This window comes from Schistocerca americana, chromosome 7, assembly GCF_021461395.2.
Source record: "Schistocerca americana isolate TAMUIC-IGC-003095 chromosome 7, iqSchAmer2.1, whole genome shotgun sequence".
Taxonomy (NCBI): domain Eukaryota; kingdom Metazoa; phylum Arthropoda; class Insecta; order Orthoptera; family Acrididae; genus Schistocerca; species Schistocerca americana.
In genome coordinates, this window is record NC_060125.1 from 278202988 (window position 1) to 278225492 (window position 22505).

Sequence of the window (22505 nt, forward strand, 5' to 3'; positions counted from 1 at the left end):
TGGATTTTCTGGTGAGCGACCATTTCCAGGAATCGACAGCTGCAGTGGAGGGGAGAATGCTATCAGTGGGGTCAAACTCTGCAGACATCGTTCTATGCCTTGAAGACAGCCTTATGCCTCGTTTGACAGAGATTTGGTATTGTACACATGTGTGTCTAATTTGGGTGTGCAGGCTGGGCTTCTCCAGGAGTTGGGACAAGAAAAGAGGCCTATCGGGTATGCCTCCAGATCACTGTAAGCCGTGGAGAGCAAGTACTCCATGTACGAATTAGAGGAACTGGCTATGTTATTTGGATTGGAATGTTTCAAATTGTATTTTGAGTATAAGTTGTTGCGGCGCCTCTTTATGAGAAAGATACTCGTTTTTAAAGTAATTATAAATGTATAATGGAAATAACTGTGTTCTGCAGTGTTTTCATTCATGTGAAGTGTCATTCTTGTCTTAGATTAAGAATACAGTAATGTGCTAGCGCGCTTGGTTTGTTTTATGTTTTAGTATATGTAGTTATTCACGATAATGACTCGTTCAGTCTATTCCATTCCCTTCTGTTTGTCGTTGCGATCCCCAGTGCGATAGCTGCCTTTGTTCTGATGAATGTGTCTGTTTACAATTTTAAACAATAACGATTGAAAAGATTCATTCAAATTTCTTTACGTCATATCCTATCCTTTACTATTCCAGAACATTAAAGATAAATGTGCCCACTGTAATTGTATTGTATTAGTGGAAGGTAGTGTGGTTTGCGTAGCGCCATTCTTAATAGCCATTACTTGTATCTACCGTTCAACAGTATCTGAGCATAGTTTAATTGCTTTCAACGTCTAATACTTTATTGGATTACACGGGGTGGATAAAATTATAAGAGATATATATTTGAAATGTAACCACATAAGCCGAAGCTACTCAATAACTTTGGCTTGACCAGAAATCAGTGCGTTTTTTTCTTTTGCTAAAAATTCAACACTACGTTCAGAGATATTATTTAACATAGATAATCGTTCCTCTCAATTGCAACGGTCTATAGCTGATCCCTTTGAAACATTACTGCACCTGTTAAAGGAAGACTTGTGAGATAAATTCAAATAATAATAGGAGTCACTCATACGTTCCGTTTACAGATGAACAACCAGGCATTGATATGGCTACTACGTAGACTGTGGAAGACTGGGAGAACAGCCAGGGGTTGTGATGATCTCCGCCTTCCAGTCTAACTTACGACATGTGAAAGTAATTTATAAATGTGTTGCTAATGCCCTTAATCGAATGTTACAGCACGAGGGCGAGATAGAGGACTGTACGAAAAGTGCAGTCCTCGGAGATATTCTAGGGCTGTTCGGAAATTTCATGGAGGAACATGATGCTGAACCACATTTACAGAATACAAAGCAACACCCTAGAGAGGCTAAAGAGATTCTGGGGAACTCGCTTGACAAGGCGATACTCTACTACACTGTGGAAAAAAAAATCCTAAACGCTTTTAGAGGTTTCAAGTTAACTCAATATTTATGTTGCAACAGTGTAAATGGAGTACATGAACGATAATATTTACAGATCAATAGCACAAGGGATTCTAAGGTACCCATAATAGTACGTGGTGCCGCCTGCAAGGGCGGGAATGTAGGCACTGACTCTGACATATAGTCAATCGTACGTTTGGCGAATACTGTTCTGGGATATGTTACGTCATGCCTGCTCGAACTATTCACGTAGTTCTGTAGGAGTTGTTGGTTCATGATTTTCATGAGTCACTTCTCGTCCCATCATTTATCTCCCAAGTAACTCTCTGATTGCACCAGTCGAGCTGTGCACGTCGTATCTGTGGTGTGAGTGGAAGACGGGCTACAGGTGTTCGTGCCTGTAGTCCCGCTGCTAACAACTGGTTCTCAACAGTTCGTGTTGACATTTCTCGGTTTTCACAAGTCGCGACAGGGTCGCAAATAAAACAGTGACCCGAATATAGAATAAATGTCCTTTACTTTACGTCTACGATCAGAAATTTTTTGTCATCAGACTGCCGGTTTCGGTCTATAATGACCATCTTCAGATCTGTTTTATAAAAACAAATTAGACCGAAACCGGTAGTCTAATGACAAAAAATTTGTGATCATAGACCAAAAGTACACGAAATTTACTTGTCGGCTTACAACCCCACTTATCCGTGCTGTGGTCGCTGTACAGTCTGCCAGTGCTGCCTGGAGGTGTCTGTGCAAAGTGGACATCCAGAAATCCATCTACAGGTGTGATAATCGTTACACAACTGACGCAGCAAGTCCATCTTGCGTGGAAATTCTCCGAAAGGACTATCCCGCCACAATTTGGTTCCTTTCAAATTCTTTCATTTGGCTGAAGGAAACACCAGTGCGTCTCTGTGGCATGATTGCCTACTCGCTCACATAGCCTTCTGGCTGCAAGCAGTCCCTATTAAAGGGCAGACATAGATGGCGCCCTGGTAGCTATGCCATACGTTATCTTTTGTCGGATGACGATGAAACCAATATCAGTACATCTACTGTCTCTCACATGGGTGTGAGGGGAAGAACAAAATACGGCTAACCAAGGAGCTGATTCCTCCCATATTTAGGTATTTTCATCATTTCTTTTGTGAAATGAACGTAAGAATACTTGGGACCATCATAAAATTTTTTTTTTGGTCATCAGTCTATTGACTGGTTTGATGCGGCCCGCCACGAATTCCTTTCCTGTGCTAACCTCTTCAGCTCAGAGTAGCACTTGCAACCTACGTCCTCAATTATTTGCTTGACGTATTCCAATCTCTGTCTTCCTCTACAGTTTTTGCCCTCTACAGCTCCCTCTAGTACCATGGAAGTCATTCCCTCATGTCTTAGCAGATGTCCTATCATCCTGTCCCTTCTCCTTATCAGTGTTTTCCACATATTCGTTCCCTCTCCGATTCTGCGTAGAACCTCCTCATTGCTTACCTTATCAGTACTCCTAATTTTCAACATTCGTCTATTGCACCACATCTCAAATGCTTCGATTGTCTTCTGTTCCGGTTTTCCCACAGTCCATGTTTCACTACCATACAAAGCTGTACTCCAGACGTACATCCTCAGAAATTTCTTCCTCAAATTAAGGCCGGTATTTGATATTAGTAGACTTCTATTGGCCAGAAATGCCTTTTTTGCCATAGCGAGTCTGATTTTGATGTCCTCCTTGCTCCGTCCGTCATTGGTTATTTTACTGCCTAGGTAGCAGAATTCCTTAACTTCATTGACTTCGTGACCATCAGTCCTGATGTTAAGTTTCTCGCTGTTCTCATTTCTACTACTTCTCATTACCTTCGTTTTTCTCCGATTTACTCTCAAACCATACTGTGTACTCATTAGACTGTTCATTCCATTCAGCAGATCATTTAATTCTTCTTCACTTTCACTCAGGATAGCAATGTCATCAGCGAATCGTATCATTGATATCCTTTCACCTTGTATTTTAATTCCACTCCTGAACCTTTCTTTTATTTCCATCATTGCTTCCTCGATGTACAGATTGAAGAGTAGGGGCGAAAGGCTACAGCCTTGTCTTACACCCTTCTTAATACGAGCACTTCGTTCTTGATCGTCCACTCTTATTATTCCCTCTTGGTTGTTGTACATATTGTATATGACCCGTCTCTCCCTATAGCTTACCCCTACTTTTTTCAGAATCTCGAACGGCTTGCACCACTTTATATTGTCGAACGCCTTTTCCAGGTCGACAAATCCTATGAAAGTGTCTTGATTTTTCTTTGGCCTTGCTTCCATTATTAGCCATAACGTCAGAATTGCCTCTCTCGTCCCTTTACTTTTCCTAAAGCCAAACTGATCGTCACCTAGCGCATTCTCAATTTTCTTTTCCAATCTTCTGTATATTATTCTTGTAAGTAGCTTCGATGCATGAGCTGTTAAGCTGATTGTGCGATAATTCTCGCACTTGTCAGCTCTTGCCGTCATCGGAATTGTGTGGATGATGCTTATCCGAAAGTCAGATGGTATGTCGCCAGACTCATATATTCTACACACCAACGTGAATAGTCGTTTTGTTGTCACTTTCCCCAATGATTTTAGAAATTCTGATGGAATGTTATCTATCCCTTCTGCCTTATTTGACCGTAAGTCCTCCAAAGCTCTTTTAAATTCCGATTCTAATACTGGATCCCCTATCTCTTCTAAATCGACTCCTGTTTCTTCTTCTATCACATCAGACAAATCTTCACCCTCATAGAGGCTTTCAATGTATTCTTTACACCTATCTGCTCTCTCCTCTTCATTTAACAGTGGAATTCTCGTTGCACTCTTAATGTTACCACCGTTGCTTTTAATGTCACCAAAGGTTGTTTTGACTTTCGTGTATGCTGAGTCTGTCCTCCCGACAATTATATCTTTCTCGATGTCTTCACATTTTTCCTGCAGCCATTTCGTCTTAGCTTCCCTGCACTTCCTATTTATTTCATTCCTCAGCGACTCGTATTTCTGTATTGCTGATTTTCCCGGAACATGTTTGTACTTCCTCCTTTCATCAATCAACTGAAGTATTTCTTCTGTTTCTTCGCAGCTACCTTCTTTGTACCTATGTTTTCCTTCCCAACTTCTGTGATGGCCCTTTTTATAGATGTCCATTCCTGTTCAACTGTACTGCCTACTGCGCTGTTCCTTATTGCTGTATCTATAGCGTTAGAGAACTTCAAACGTATCTCGTCATTCCTTAGTACTTCCGTATCCCACTTCTTTGCGTATTGATTCTTCCTGACTAATGTCTTGAACTTCAGCCTACTCTTTATCACTACTATATTGTGATCTGAGTCTATATCTGCTCCTGGGTACGCCTTACAATCCAGTATCTGATTTCGGAATCTCTGTCTGACCATGATGTAATCTAATTGAAATCTTCTCGTATCTCCCGGCCTTTTCCAAGTATACCACCTCCTCTTGTGATTCTTGAACAGGGTATTCGCTATTACTAGCTGAAACTTGTTACAGAACTCAATTTGTCTTTCTCCTCTTTCATTCCTTGTCCCAAGCCCATATTCTCCTGTAACCTTTTCTTCTACTCCTTCCCCCTACAACTGCATTCCAGTCGCCCATGACTATTAGATTTTCGTCCCCCTTTACATACTGCATTACCCTTTAATTCAGCACTGTCGAACTTGTAGACCATTAATGACTGCTTACCTAAGAATAATGCTCCAACGGTCATCAGGAATAACTGGGAAGTTGCCAGGCATAACTTTCAAACCGCAGGGAGGCTGCCAGATACTACAAGGGCAGGCATCCAACCTTGTTATGCCCAGGAAACCAAATCTTACTAAAGATCTACTGGGAGCAAGGCGAAGGGGCAGAGAAGGTCACTTCTCAGATGTTGCTAAGGTTTGTGGGACCATACAAGGTAGTGAACCATACAGATGCAAATCCTACCCAACGGTAAACTTACCAGGGCTCACATTATTACCACTGCTAACCAGGATGTTGAGGACCCCCAGGTACTTCGTCATCCAGCCTCCACAGCCCCAACTGTTTCAAATTAAAGGGGGGAGGTTTGAGCCTTGCGCATTCCATATTGGGGCCACATGCTTATATCGACCATAGCCGATCAAGAATGTCTCTGATCAATTGACGGGTAACCAAAGAAAATGTTCCCACCAGGGGCAGGGAGTGGCACAGAGCGGCAGTATATAGGTGTGTTCAGTATAGAGTTGTTGCAGTCCTCAGTCCAGAGACTGGCTTGATGCAGCTCTCCATGCTACTCTATCCTGTGCAAGCTTCTTCATCTCCCAGTACCTACTGCAACCTACATTCTTCTGAATGTGTTTAGTGTACTCATCTCTCGGTCCCCCTCTACGATATTTACCCTCCACACTTCCCACCAATACTAAATTGGTGATCCTTTGATGTCTCAGAATACGCCCTACCAACCGATAACTTCTTCTAGTCAAGTTGTGCCACAAACTCCTCTCCAATTCTATTCAATACATTCTCATTAGTTATGTGATCTACCCATCTAATTTTCAGCATTCTTCTGTAGCACCACATTTCGAAAGCTTCTATTCTCCTCTTGTCTAAACTACTTATTTATCGTCGAAGTTTCACTTCCATACAAGGCTACACTCCATACAAATACTTTCAGAAACGGCTTTCTGACACTTAAATCTATACTCGATGTTAACAAATTTCTCTTCTTGAGAAACGCTTTCCTTGATGTTGCCAGCCTACAATTTGTATCTTCTCTACTTCGACCATCATTAGTTATTTTGCTCTCCAAACAGCAAAACTAATCTACTACTTTAAGCGTGTCATTTCCTAATCTTATTCCCTCAGAATCTGCTGAATTAATTCGACATTCTATTATCCTCATTTTGCTTTTGTTGATCTTCATCTTATATCCTCCTTTCAAGAAACTGTCAATTCCGTTCAACTGCTCTTCCACATCCTTTGTTGCTTTGTTGACAGAATTACAGTGTCATCGGGGAACCTCAAAGTTTTTATTTCTTCTCCATGGATTTTAATTCCTACTCCGAATTTTTCTTTTGTTTCTTCACTGCTTGCTCGATATGCAGATTGAGTAACATCGAGGAGACGCTACAACCCTGTCACACTACCTTCCCATCCACTGCTTCCCTTTCATGTCCCTCGACTCTTTTAACTGCCATCTGGTTTCTGTACAAATTGTAAATAGCCATTCGTTCCCTGTATTTTACCCCTGCTACCTTCAGAATTTGGAAGAGAGTATTCCAGTCAACGATGTCAAAAGCTTCCTCTAAGTCTACAAATGCTAGAAACTTAGGTTAGCCTTTTCTTAATCTATTTTCTAAGATAAGTTGTAGGGTCAGTATTGCCTCACGTGTTCCAACATTTCTACGGAATCCAAACTGATCGTCCACGAGGTCGGCATCTACCAGTTTCTCCATTCGTCTGTAAAGAATTCGTGTTAGTATTTTGCAGCCGTGACTTGTTAAACTGATAGTTCGGTAATTTTCACATCTGTCAACACCTGCTTTCTTTGGGATCGGAATTTTTAAATTCTTCTTGAAGTCTGAGGGTATTTCGCCTGCGTCATACATCTTGCTCGTCAGATGGTAGAGTTTTGTGAGGCCTGGTTCTCCCAAGGCTGCCAGTATTTCTAATGGAATGTTGTCTATTCCCGACGCCTTGTTTCGACTTAGGTCTTTCAGTACTCTGTCAAACTCTTCACGCAGTATCATATCTCCTATTTCAATTTCATCTACATTCTCTTCTATTTCTATAATATTGTACTCAAGAACATCGCCCTTGTATATACTCCTTCCACCTTTTCGCTTTACCTTCTTTGCTCAGAACTGTGTTTCCATCTGAGCTCTTGATATTTATGCAAGTGGCTCTCTTTTCCCCAAAGGTCTCTTTAATTTTCCTGTAGGCATTATCTGTATTACCCCTAGTGATATGCGCCTCTACGTCCTTACATTTGTCCACTAGCAATCCCTGCTTAGCCATTTTGCACTTCCTGTCGATCTCATTTTTGAGACGTTTGTATTCCTTTTTTCCTGCTTCATTTACTGCACTTTTATATTTTCTCCTCTCATCAATTAAATTCAGTACCTCTCCTGTTACCCAAGGATTTCTATTAGCCCTCGTCTTTTTACCTACTTGATCCGCTGCTACCTTCACTTTTCATTTCTCAAAGCTACCCATTCTTTTTCTACTGTATTTCTTTCCCCCATTCTTGTCAATAGTTCCATAATACTTTCCTTGAAGCTCTCTACAACCTCTGGTTCTTTCAATTTATCCAGGTCCCACCTCCCACCTTTTTGCAGTTTCTTCAGTTTTAATCTACATTTCATAACCAGTAGATTGTGGTCAGAGTCCACATCTGTCCGTGGAAATGTTTTACAATTTCAAACCTGATTCCTGAATCTCTGTCTTACCATGATATAATCTACTTGAGACCTTCCAGTGTGTCCCAGATTCTTCCATTATGCAACCTTCTTTTATGATTCTTGGGTATACTAGGAGAGCCTTATCTTTTCGGCAGAGCTGTGTGTAATTTTGGGTCGCGGTTGCCTCAGACATATTGACATCCCTATCGGCTGAGTATCGCCTGACGTGGGCAGCCTGGATTTTGTTGTGAGTTGTTGGTACTAAGGTAATGGATGGAATTCAGATTGACAGCCACTCAACCATTCGGGGGAAGCAAACTCGGTTTCAGAATTTGTTGAGTGCTAAGCTGAAGTACTTAAGTAGTAACAGCCATTAATGTCAACTGCTTTTGCTGTAGTTATTTGTGAAAATAAAGGAGCTGTTGGTATGTTACTGCATTTGTTAATGACAGTGTATTTTGAAATCTAGAATCATTTTGTCGTTCATGGTAGCCCTCACTTTCACCTAAGATTGGTACTTTCTGTGTGTTTAACATCTTGAGACATCAAACTTATAATAAACATCTGATAAACATCTGACTGGCTGTCGGTGGGGGATTTCATTGTGATAAAGAAGCTGTAACATGTCTGCTGCCTACATCATACTAGATTAAAATTACGGGCATATTTCTGTGGTCGTTCTTCTATTCTAATGACTTATTGTAAAAAAAAAAAAAAATACCGATCTGGACTCCCAAGACTTCTGGCTAGTGACAACATTCGAAACTTTGTGTCCAGGAATATAAGATGTTTTGTTTTGTACCAGCCCACTAACATAATTGTTTTGGAATTTTGTTATTATTGTTAACACTTAATCTGAAGCTCTTACTTACAAATTGTTAACGTTGTCTTGACTCGTTTTTTGTATTTTATTTTAGGTGCTGGCATACCTGTACAATTGTTCTGTAAAATTCGAAAACTGTAATTAATTGTTTGTGACATAAATGTTTCATTAAGTATCATTTATTCGTCCACTTTGATTGTTATTCTATTCTGTACAGGATAATCTTTTGAGAAATAATGAATTGTTGTTTATGGAAATAGGATTTAATTTTCCCAGCACTTACTACTCCACAACTAGCTCCCTATTGCTTCAATAGGTATTTGTTCGAATTCCAGCTATGACTCCACGTATATTCTTACGTATTTGCGATCTACACTTGGAGATACTATGCACGATAACGCTTTTCTCTCTTTTTTTTTGGCCACTGTCCCATATAACGTGTTTGTTCATTACCCCCTCCTCTCAAGATATTTATGCGTCTACATCTATACTCCGCATTCCACTTTGTGGTGTATGATGGAGGGTATTCTCTGTACCATTGTCACCTCTCCCCTCTCCTGTACCAGTAGCGAATAGTTTTCGGCGATTGCGATTGCCAGTAGGCCTCCATGTGAACTTGAATCTCTCCTATTTTATGTAACTAATCGCCCTGCTCGTCTTTGGATCATCTCGGTTTCCTCTATCAGTCCTGTCTGTCACGGATCCCATTCACTATTCAAATACTGGTCGAATAAATATTTGGTAAGCTACTTCTTTTATTGATGGACTGAGTTTGCTAGGAATTCTTCCAATGAATATCAATCAGGGATCTGCATTAATGGTTATTAACTTTTTGTACAGATACCCCTAAATATTTTATGGTCGTCACCCCTTCTAATGAGTGTTCTGCAATTTTATAACTATAAAATATAGAGTCTTTGTGCGTACTCGTATATACTCGCAGTGCGTTACACTTGTTTCTGTTCGGGATGAGTTGCCATTCCGTGCACTAGGGACGACCCTCTACAGGTCTTGCTACATTTCGCAACAATTTTCTACCATAGAGACTTCCATGCATACAGCTGCATCAACCGTGAAAAGCGTCATCGAACTTCCAACGATATCTACTCTTGGTGCTTTGTTAGAGATCGAATCGGTCAGTACTGTCAAATTATGTGTGGAGTGCAAGAGGATTTTCCTTTCTGTTGTACTATTTTCACATCCTTCAACTCATCCATCATGCTTCTCGTACTTTTTTCTTATTCTTATCTTGTCTTGAGCTTCTCCTTCTATATGAGAGTTTTCTCATATGTAACAGCTGAATTAAAGCATTTCGTTGTCACTTCTACGAATTGGCATTTAATGTCCGTGTATACTAAGTCAACTTCTGTCCATTAACAATTTGCTTCTTAATTGCTACCAATCTGATTAAGCTTATACAAAATTTCCCTGATTTCATTTTTATCATATCTCCTTGCTTAAGTAAGCTGGAATAATTTCTGAGTGATCTACCCAGGTTTTCACTTAGCCCTTGCTGTAACTTTGCTTCCTCAGCCTTAAGCACTTAGTGTGTGTATGTATATATTAGAAACAGTCCCTAACTCTCAGCTATTTCATAGTGTTTTTTTTTTTTGGTTCTATTAAAATCCCATGTCATTCCAAGCATATGTGTCAATTTGTACCTCTCTATCTACATTATTCCGTGGTTTATTAAGTTTTCAAATTTATACTGACTTTTTGATCACCCGGTACATTATATTTCAGGTGTCAAGCTGACCTGTAGTAATCTTTCTGTCATCCCTCTTGCTTCAGCATGTTTGCGTAAAATAGCGCGCTAGAAAAATTAGGACAGATGTTAAGTCATATAAATCCAAAAAATACACACCTGGAAATTGAAATAAGAACACCGTGAATTCATTGTCCCAGGAAGGGGAAACTTTATTGACACATTCCTGGGGTCAGATACATCACATGATCACACTGACAGAACCACAGGCACATAGACACAGGCAACAGAGCATGCACAATGTCGGCACTAGTACAGTGTATATCCACCTTTCGCAGCAATGCAGGCTGCTATTCTCCCATGGAGACGATCGTAGAGATGCTGGATGTAGTCCTGTGGAACGGCTTGCCATGCCATTTCCACCTGGCGCCTCAGTTGGACCAGCGTTCGTGCTGGACGTGCAGACCGCGTGAGACGACTCTTCATCCAGTCCCAAACATGCTCAATGGGGGACAGATCCGGAGATCTTGCTGGCCAGGGTAGTTGACTTCCACCTTCTAGAGCACGTTGGGTGGCACGGGATACATGCGGACGTGCATTGTCCTGTTGGAACAGCAAGTTCCCTTGCCGGTCTAGGAATGGTAGAACGATGGGTTCGATGACGGTTTGGATGTACCGTGCACTATTCAGTGTCCCCTCGACGATCACCAGTGGTGTACGGCCAGTGTAGGAGATCGCTCCCCACACCATGATGCCGGGTGTTGGCCCTGTGTGCCTCGGTCGTATGCAGTCCTGATTGTGGCGCTCACCTGCACGGCGCCAAACACGCATACGACCATCATTGGCACCAAGGCAGAAGCGACTCTCATCGCTGAAGTCGACACGTCTCCATTCGTCCCTCCATTCGCGCCTGTCGCGACACCACTGGAGGCGGGCTGCACGATGTTGCGGCGTGAGCGGAAAACGGCCTAACGGTGTGCGGGACCGTAGCCCAGCTTCATGGAGACGGTTGCGAATGGTCCTCGCCGATACCCCAGGAGCAACAGTGTCCTTAATTTGCTGGGAAGTGGCGGTGCGGTCCCCTACGGCACTGCGTAGGATCCTACGGTCTTGGCGTGCATCCGTGCGTCGCTGCGGTCCGGTCCCAGGTCGACGGGCACGTGCACCTTCCACCGACCACTGGCGACAACATTGATGTACTGTGGAGACCTCACGCCCCACGTGTTGAGCAATTCGGCGGTACGTCCACCCGGCCTCCCGCATGCCCACTATACGCCATCGCTCAAAGTCCGTCAACTGCACATACGGTTCACGTCCACGCTGTCGCGGCATGCTACCAGTGTTAAAGACTGCGATGGAGCTCCGTATGCCACGGCAAACTGGCTGACACTGACGGCGGCGGTGCACAAATGCTGCGCAGCTAGCGCCATTCGACGGCCAACACCGCGGTTCCTGGTGTGTCAGCTGTGCCGTGCGTGTGATCATTGCTTGTACAGCCCTCTCGCAGTGTCCGGAGCAAGTATGGTGGGTGTGACACACCGGTGTCAATGTGTTCTTTTTTCCATTTCCAGGAGTGTATATTGTCTTAAGGTTGAGTAATGGCAACGTGGATGAAAGTAGGAAACATATTCCATGGTTTTGAGAGTACAGTCTTATAATTAACAAAAAATCGTCTGAAATGTGGCTAATTCCCTCGCTTTCTCCTACTCCTACTCAGACAAGAAATAAAAGTGTCTAAGACACAGGAAGGCTTCATAATGCAGGCAATTGGCAGATGAAACTGTGGCTGACATTCTGAAACTAAATACTGAAATGTAGCCATTTACTAGCTAGGTGACACTGTTATGTGACCGTTTTAATCAAACTGTCCCATAAACCCCCTAAGACATATTCAAATCGAATTGGAATATATTCATCCCCACCAGATAATGAAACATGACTTAGTACTAGTAACTGCAAACACATAATCACTTAAATTTTGATTTTATATACTAAATTGATGCATAGCTAAATGGAAGAGGACTGGAAAGCAAGTTGAAAACAGATAAGGGACAGGAAGTCTGCGCAGGTCGTAAAATCCACAGGGAGTCACCTTGCCCCCCACCCATTTACAGATTGGTTATTGGTTGTTTTGGAGAAACCGCAATGCAAAGTTTATGAACAGTCTCGTATATCGTTTCTAAATATATCTACAGCAACGACAACCTTTTACGATGTTAAATCCTATTTGAAACTGCATTCTTAAAAATTCGTCAGTGGTGACTGCTTAACATTATCAGTTTGCTACCTGAGTACAGTTAACATGGCTTAGCACCGAGTTACTGATATTTGATTACGATTACTATGGTCGAATTAACAAAGCGTTACTGCGAAACCTCTCAAAAGCACAAATTCGAAAGGATTCAAAATGTCAGTGTTTGATACTCAGATGAGCATTAATAGTTTCTGCAATAATAAGGTAAAACAGCATCAATTATTAACCTAAATTTCAGCAGAGTGTAAAATTAGCTTTAGGAAGCGCATAAGAATGTTAATAATGGCCCTTAACATTTCTATCACCATCTTGTCACTAAAGTTCACTTAATCTTTGGTAAAGGACACAACGATATTTATTGTTTACTTACTAAAATGAATTTCACATTTACCTCATTAGAAACAACTAATGAAGTACACTACTGGACATTAAACTTGCTACACCAAGAAGAAATGCAGATGATAAACGGGTATTCATTGGACAAATATATTAAACTAGAACTGACATGTGATTACATTTTCACGCAATTTGAGAGCATAGATCCTGAGAAATCAGTACCCTGGACAACCACCTCTGGCCGTAATAAAGGCCTTCATACGCCTGAGCATTGAGTCAAACAGAGCTTGGATGGCGTGTACAGGTACAGCTGCCCATGCAACTTCAACACGATACCACAGTTCATCAAGAGTAGTGACTGGCGTATTGTGACGAGCCAGTTGCTCGGCCACCATTGACCAGACGTTTTTCGTTGGTGAGAGATCTGGAGTATGTGCTGGCCAGGGCAGCAGTCGAACATTTTCTGTATCCAGAAAGGCCCGTACAGGACCTGCAACATGTGGTCGTGCATTATCCTGCTGAAATGTAGGGTTTCGCAGGGATCGAATGCAGGATAGAACCACAGGTCGTAACAGATCTGAAATGTCACGTCACCATGATGATAAACGGGTATTCATTGGACAAATATATTAAACTAGAACTGACATGTGATTACATTTTCACGCAATTTGAGAGCATAGATCCTGAGAAATCAGTACCCTGGACAACTGACTACTCTTGTCAATGTGAACAAGAGGTGAGCGAGACGTGTAACCAATGGAACCCCATACCATCACGCCGGGTGACACGCCAGTATGGCGATGACGAATACACGCTTACAATGTGCGTTCACCGCGATGTCGCCAAACACGGATGCGACCGTCACGATACTGTAAACAGAACATGGACTCATCCGAAAAAATGACGTTTTGCCATTCGTGCACCCAGAAACGTCGTTGAGTACACCTTCAAATGGTTCAAATGGCTCTGACCACTACGGGACTTAACATCTGAGGTCATCAGTCCCCTAGACTTAGAAATACTTAAACCTAACTAACCTAAGGACATCACACACATCCACGCCCGAGGCAGGATTCGAACCTGCGACCGTAGCTGCAGCGCGGTTCCGGACTGAATCGCCTAGAAGCGCTCGGCCACAACGGCGGGCGAGTACACCATCGCAGGCGCTCCTGTCTGTGATGCAGAGTCAAGGGTAACCGCAGCCATGGTCTCCGAGCTGATAGTCCATGCTGCTGTAAACGTCGTCGAACTGTTCGTGCAGATGGTTGTTGTCTTGCAAACGTCCCCATCTGTTGACTAACGGATCGAGACGTGGCTGCATGATCCATTACAGCCATGCAGATAAGATGCCTGTCATCTCTACTGCTAGTGATACGAGGGCGTTGGGACCCAGCACGGCGTTCCGTATTACCCTCCTGAAACCACCGATTCCATATTCTGCAAACAGTCATTGGATCTCGACCAACGCGAGCAGCAATGTCGCGATACGATAAACCGCAATCGCGATAGGCTACAATCCGACCTTTATCAAACTCGGAAACGTGATGGTACGCATTTCTCCTCCTTACACGAGGCAGCACAGTAACGTTTCACCAGGCAACGCCGGTCAACTACTGTTTGTGTATGCGAAATCGGTTGGAAAGTTTCCTCATGTCAGCACATTGTAGGTGGCGCCACCGGCGCCATACTTGTGTGAATGCTCTGAAAAGCTAATCATTTGCATATCACAGCATCTTCTTCCTGTCGGTTAAGTTTCGCGTCTGTAGCACGTCATCTTCGTGGTGTAGCAATTTTAATGGTCAGTAGTGTATATTTGCATTCAGGACCATATTCATGATGGCTGTCTGAGTCGCAGTTATCCACATAATCATCAGATTCATGCAAATCGTCCATGAAAAGCATTTTCCTGGAACAAATACAGCTCGCGTTATTACTACTTGCAGCCACGTTTTTGGTACTTACTACTGTTTACATGCATACAAACTGACAAACTTTTCGTAACGACAATATGAAATTTGAGGTAAGGCTACTATCATTCGGCTTTTCGTCGAGCTATCAGTTAATATGAATGAACTAGATTGAGGACTGTGTTTTATACGCAGTTACGGGTCAACTGTCTCATGTAGTGGTTTAAAATAAGCAAGTACATTGTAAACTAGTCACCATCAGCCGAAATGTGAACACAAGTACGACAAAAAAAAAAAAAAAAAAAATAAATAAAATAAAATAAAATAAAAATAAAAAATTAAAAAAGTAAAAAGAAAACGGACTCGTGCAAGGAAGACTCGCGTCCTGTGGCTAGAGATTATCCTTCCAAAGCTTTTGATGAATGAATTTACGCGTATGAAAGTATGTGAGACAGATGGCCATATATTTTTATTGCATTGACTTAGACACTTCCATTTTATTCATAGCCAAGGGACCGTAGACCTAAGTGTGTGACAGAAATTTCAACTTAGTACCTCAACCCATCTCTGAGAAAAAGGGGTCTTAACAGACGGTGAGATACAACTACAATTCACAGTTTTCGGATTTTTGTTTACTTGTACTGCGAAACTTTGGTTCTTGTCAATTTTCATGATTCTAGATCAACGCGAAACACCTTATAGGTTTTTGACGAGTGAGTTTCCGAGTATCAAGGTGTATGTACGTCACATGTTCCACATCTCCTCCTAAATCTTTGGATCCTTTTCTACCAAACGTGGTACACATATCGTTTACTGTCTGTTAAGAATCAGCTACCTATCATAGGTGTGGGGGTGTTGCTGAAAAAGCAGTGTAGCCCACAACGCGAAAACACCCGTACTTTGGTGATACAATACTTGGCAATCAAAGCACTGAAAAGCTTGCAAAAAACTTCAAGGTCAACGGGAAATACGCTACAGGATTTGATGAATAAGTTTGCGAGAGTCAAAATATATGACGTAAATAGTTACATATTTTGAATCCGTTGATTTGGTAGCTTAAATCTTTTACATCGCCAAGAGACCGTAGACCTTAGTACTTGATATAAATTTCAACCTGATACGTTTACCCTTCTCTCGGATAAAGAGGTCTTAACAGGCGGGGCGTATCTGACTAACAATAAAAGCGCATTGCGTCCCTGGTTCGAACATTGTTACTGATTAAATTTTGAAGGAACATCATCAGCAATGGTGGCCGAAGACTTTCGGCATAAGACGCCACCCTCGTTCTGCCAACGGCCTTGTCAAAGAGGGAGGAGGAGCGGACGGAAGTTTACGCCGCTCTCTGCCGGCCGGTGTGGCCGAGCGGTTCTAGGCGCTTCAGTCCGGAACCGCCCTGCTGCTACGGTCGCAGGTTCGAATCCTGCCTCGGGCATGGATGTGTGTGATGCCCTTAGGTTAGTTAGGTTTAAGTAGTTCTAAGTTCTAGGGGACTGATGACCTCAGCTGTTAAGTCCCATAGTGCTCAGAGCAATTTGAACCATTTTTAGGGCACTCTCTTACCCTTAGGTGGGAAACTGACCCTAAAAGGCGGAAAAAAATCACCAGTGATCAACGTCATAGGATGCAGAAGGGAATGGAAACCACTGCATTAGTGAGACATAATGTGTGACCACAGGACTTGTGGCCTATAACTGAAAAAGTGTCATGATCATCTCTCCATCGACAAAACATTTCAGAACAGTCCCCCATCCGGATCGCCGGAAAGGGACTGCCAAAGGGGACATGATCATGAGAAGAAGACCGAATAACCAACGTAGCGTTCTGCGAATCTGGGCATGAAATGTCCCAAGTCTGAACGTGGTAGGGAAGCTAGAAAGTCTGAAAAGGGAAATAATAAGGGTGAATCTAGATAACGTAGGGTTCATTGAAGTGAAATGGAAAGTATTCGTGGTCAGACTGGTACAGGGAAAACAGCAGCGGAAAACGGTATAACAGCACTAGGATTCTTTATTAATAGGGAGGTAGGGCAGAGAGTGAGTGACAGTGAACAGTTATGTAACAGGTTTCTTTTCACCAGAATGGACAGCAAAAAAGCACCGACAACGATGGTCCATGTATGCATGCCAACATCGCAAACAGAAAATGTAGAGAAAGTATATGAGAATACTGAATGTGTAATTCTGCAAGTAAAAGGAGATGAAAATCTACTAGTCATGAGGGATTGGAATGCGGTTGCAGGGGAAGGAATAGGAGAAAATGTTATAATACAGTGTGGGCTTGGTAGTAGAAATAGGAGAGGAGAAAGAATAATTGAGTTCACCAATGAATTTCATCCAGTAACAGCGAATACTCTGTTCAAGAAACACAAGAGAAAGAACTGTACTTGGAAACGGCAGGGAGATATTGGAAGATTCAAGGTAGATTATATCGTTGTCAGGCAGAGATTCCGAAATCAGGTATTGGACTGTAAGGCATACCGAAGAGCAGGAGCACGCCAGATCATAATTTAGTATTGATGGAGACCAGGCTGAATTTTAAGAGAATAATTAGGAAGAAACTATGCGCAAAGAAGTGTAACACGGAAGTACTACTGAATGAAGAGACGTGAAAGTCTCAGAGGCTATGGATGCTACGATAATGAATAACTCAGTAGGCAGCTCAGTTGAAGAAGAGTAATAGTCTCTAGAGAGGAAATTCAAAGAAGTTGGGAAGAAAATCATAAGTAAAAGGAAGATAACAGCAAAGAAGCCATAGGAAAAATAAGAAACACTTCAGCTGATCGACAACAGAACGAAGCAGAAAAATATTCTGAAAAATTCAGGAATACAGAAATACAAGTCAGGAATGACATAAATAGGAAGTGCAGGGAAGCTACGGAGAAATGGCTGTATGAGAAAGAAATGTGAAAAAATCGATAAGGAAATGACAGTCGAAAATACTGGCGCAGATAACAGAAAAGTCCAAACAATATATCAAATATTAAAAGAGGAATGGGAATTCCTGTGAATTCCACTGATAAATGCAGAGGATAGTGCTGGTAGATGTACAGATTACATTAATGCCTCTGTGGGGCGAAGATCTTGTCCGATGACGTGATGGAACAAGAAACAATACTCAAAAGGGAAGAGACATTGTGTCAAGTATTGGAATCAGAATATAAAAGAGCTTTGGGACACTCATGATCAAATAAGGAAGAATTGATAGATCACATTCCATCCGATCTTTTAAATTCGTTGGGGGAAGTGATACCAAAAGGAATATTCACGTTGGTGTATAGTATGTATGGGACTGGCAATACACCATCAGTCTTCAAGAGAAACATCACCCGCACAATTTCGAAGATATCAAGACCCAACAAGTGCGAGAATTAACTCACAATCAGCTTAACAGCTCATGCGTGCATCTAAGTCCTGAAACTTCCTGGCAGATTAAAACTGTGTGCCGGATCGAGATTCGAACTCGGCGCCTTTGTCTTTCGCGTGCAAGTGCTCCACCGACTGAGCTACGATTGGTGACCCATCCGCACGGCTTTAATTATGCCAGTACCTCGTGTCCCACCTATGAAACTTAATTTTCATCCGGAAAATGAGGATCTGTTAGATTACGATCACTTTGGTATTATGAAAGAAAGGCACCAGCGAAGCAGTTATAACTTTGCGGTTGATAGTGGAAGCAAGACTGAAGAGAAACCAAAACACGTTCATAGGAATTGCTCGAGATATATTCGAAGTTAGGAATAAGGGTAATCATCAGCCGTATAAGGGAATGAAGACAGCGAAAATCTGTGCCGGAAGGTGATTCGAACCCGGATTTGCCGGTCATCACGAGCGGTCGCCTTACCGTTAGGCTATCCCAACAAGACTCAGGGCCAGACCAACACTACCATATATAATTAGCCACAAGTCTATAACATGTATCCGATTATCCATTACGTATATTCACGTACGGGCGAGACATTTTAATTCAAAGTCGCTTGCCCTGTGTTGAAAGATAAATACGAGATTGCAGTGGTTCAAATGGCTCTGAGCACTATGGGACTTAACATCTGAGGTCATCAATCCCCTAGAACTTAGAACTATTTAAACCTAACTAACCTAAGGACATCACACACATCCATGCCCAAGGCAGGATTCGAACCTGCGACCGAACCGTCGCGCGGTTCCAGACTGAAGGGCCTACAGTCGCTCGGTCACACCGGCCGGCCATACTGCAGTGCCCTTGGTTTTCTGAAGTACGATGCAATATTCCTTCGGTGATGCACGCATTTCACTGACGACACATGGAAGTTGGATCTGGTCGTAAGTCGTTCTCGGATAGCGTAATAGTAAGCTCACCGCTCACGGTTGGTGGAAAATTCGGGTTCAAGCCCCGATTGGGCAGTGATTTACATTGTCGCCCTTCTTTTAGGCAGCTGATGGTTCTCTTAATTACAACTGCGAATACATTTTATGGATTTCGTTACGGCTGTAGTCGCCAGAGAGTCCGTTCCTTCGGACATGCATGCACGTTCTTCGGAACAACACGGGGGCTGGAATACCGTATTGATAGGATTTATCAACCTGGGAAAAACATTTGACAGCGTAAAATCTTGTAAAGTGTTCGAAATTCTGGGAAATTAGAGGAAAGCCGTAGTAAAAGAAGGATAACGTGCAATATCTACAAGAATGAAGAGCGAACAACGAGACTACAAGACCAAGAACGAAGTGCTCGAATTAAAAATGGTGTAAGACGGAGATGAAGTCTTTCATCCCTACTGTTCAATCCATACATCTAACAAGCAAAGACGAAAATATAAGAAAGGTTCAGGAGTGGAGTTAAAATACAAGGTGAACGGGTATCGGTGATAAGATTTGCTGATGACATTGCTGTCCTCAGTGAAAGCAAAGAAGCATTACAGGATCTGTTGAATGAAATGAAAAGTTTAGAGTACAGTATATGGAGGTAGAGTAAACTGAAGGAAGTAATCAGAAGTAACGGAAACGAGAACAGCAAGGAACTTAATATCATAATTAAGGATTATGAAGGAGAGTAAGTTAAGGAATTCTGCTACCTAGGTAGCAAAATATCCATGACGGACGGAGCAAGAACGACATAAAAAGCAGATTAGCGATGGCAAAAAGGGCATTCTCGGCTAATATAAATCTACTACTATCTAACATAGGCCTTAATTTGAGGAAGAAATTTCTGAGAATGTATGTTTGGAAAACATAATAGTATGGTAGCGAAACAGTGACTGTGGAGAGATCGGAATAAAAGAGAATCTAACCATTTGAGACGTGTAGAAGCAATATGTGGAAAACACTGACGAGAAGAAGGGACAGAATGGCAGCACGTCTGTTAAGGCTCAAGGAGCTGTAGAGGACATAAGTTTAAGAGGAAGGCAGAGACTGTGATACATCCAGCAAATAATTGAGGATGTATGTTGCAAGTGGTGGTGTAAGATGAAGAGGTTGGCAAAGAAGAGGAATTCGTGGTAGTCGGCATCAAATCAGTGAGATGGAAGACTGATGACTCAAAAAGAAAAAGAAGAAAGAAAAGTAGCATTACTGCCATCATCTGTATGTGTGCATATTGCTATCCCATGATCTTTGTCAGCTCAGTATAGTATTATGGGATTACCACACAGTTAATATTCGAGAGGGCGCTTCCTGCGGGAAGAAAGCATTAAACAGCCTGCAGAGGCCCCAGGCGGGGCGCGTCCAGCGTGTGGTGGTGAGGGCCCAGTGCAGCAGAGAGGGCTGTGGGAAGGTGTGGGTGGGGTGAGGAGAGATGTCCCGGGACGGCGGCGTTGTTTCATTTGCGAGAGCAGCGGAGCAATTAAGTCCCGGGTCCCGGCTGGGACGGCATTCTTCTCCCCGGGATTCCGGCGGGCGGTGCGGGCCAGCGCGGGTAATGACGCGGGAAATCACACGTCGCCCCGCCGTGGCGGTGGCGTGCCTGACTAATGAAGGGACTGCCCTCATCCCGCAGGCCAATCGCGCTCCAGCCGGGCCCCGCTGGACCCTACCCTCGCTCCGGCTGCCACTGGCTGTCTGCAGCTGCACCGACCTAGTGCCTTTTTCCACTTCTCGTGGAACTAAAGCCAAGCTGTGGAAGTTCTACTCGCATTTCTAAGCGTCGGTACGTTTAGCCTTCAACAGCATCAGCCAGATGCAGCTAACAATTACTATCAGCAAATAAACAAACCCCGTCTGGATTACAACTCTGCGTTACCGACTGCTTGTCTCTATTTGCACTACTAATGAGTTTCAGGTCAGGTGCCGTCAAATGCAGTTTGCTAACAGTGGTGTAGAACTAACGTTACTTTCACACCGCTGTTCAATAACTGTACTTTGTGGTCCCAGATGTGATCTGTAGCATCTGTTCAAACCGGTAGTCAGGAACAAAAAATTGTGATCAAAATGGTGTTTGTTTGTTTGTTATAACAATCGTGATCAGGGTTGCTAGGACATGGCGTCTAACAAACTTACCGTCAAGTGAAACAGCGCGGATGTGAGTTATATTCAGTTTACCAATGTATCTTGACTTTTCTAAAAGTTATAAAACAATCAAAGGACCATCTTCTGCGAACACTTGCGGTGCAATACAGTGTGATCCTGTTAACTGAAGTTAAAACTGCACTTTGAACCAGAAAAATTTATAATTCCAATTTGTTTGTACCGGAATGGTGTGTGTGTGTGTGGGGGGGGGGGGGGGGGGGGCGCAACATTGTTGGAATCTTCAATGGGAACCCTCGTCTTTTATGGCAGATTACGATTTGTCTGAAGGATTTTCTTCTTATCGCCAAAGTTGGCGCTCTAATCGGAGTAATACACTCCTGGAAATTGAAATAAGAACACCGTGAATTCATTGTCCCAGGAAGGGGAAACTTTATTGACACATTCCTGGGGTCAGATACATCACATGATCACACTGACAGAACCACAGGCACATAGACACAGGCAACAGAGCATGCACAATGTCGGCACTACTATAGTGTATATCCACCTTTCGCAGCAATGCAGGCTGCTATTCTCCCATGGAGACGATCGTAGAGATGCTGGATGTAGTCCTGTGGAACGGCTTGCCATGCCATTTCCACCTGGCGCTTCAGTTGGACCAGCGTTCGTGCTGGACGTGCAGACCGCGTGAGACGACGCTTCATCCAGTCCCAAACATGCTCAATGGGGGACAGATCCGGAGATCTTGCTGGCCAGGGTAGTTGACTTACACCTTCTAGAGCACGTTGGGTGGCACGGGATACATGTGAACGTGCATTGTCCTGTTGGAACAGCAAGTTCCCTTGCCGGTCTAGGAATGGTAGAACGATGGGTTCGATGACGGTTTGGATGTACCGTGCAATATTCAGTGTCCCCTCGACGATCACCAGTGGTGTACGGCCAGTGTAGGAGATCGCTCCCCACACCATGATGCCGGGTGTTAGCCCTGTGTGCCTCGGTCGTATGCAGTCCTGATTGTGGCGCTCACCTGCACGGCGCCAAACACGCATACGACCATCATTGGCACCAAGGCAGAAGCGACTCTCATCCCTGAAGACGACACGTCTCCATTCGTCCCTCCATTGACGCCTGTCGCGACACCACTGGAGGCGGGCTGCACGATGTTGGGGCGTGAGCGGAAGACGGCCTAACGG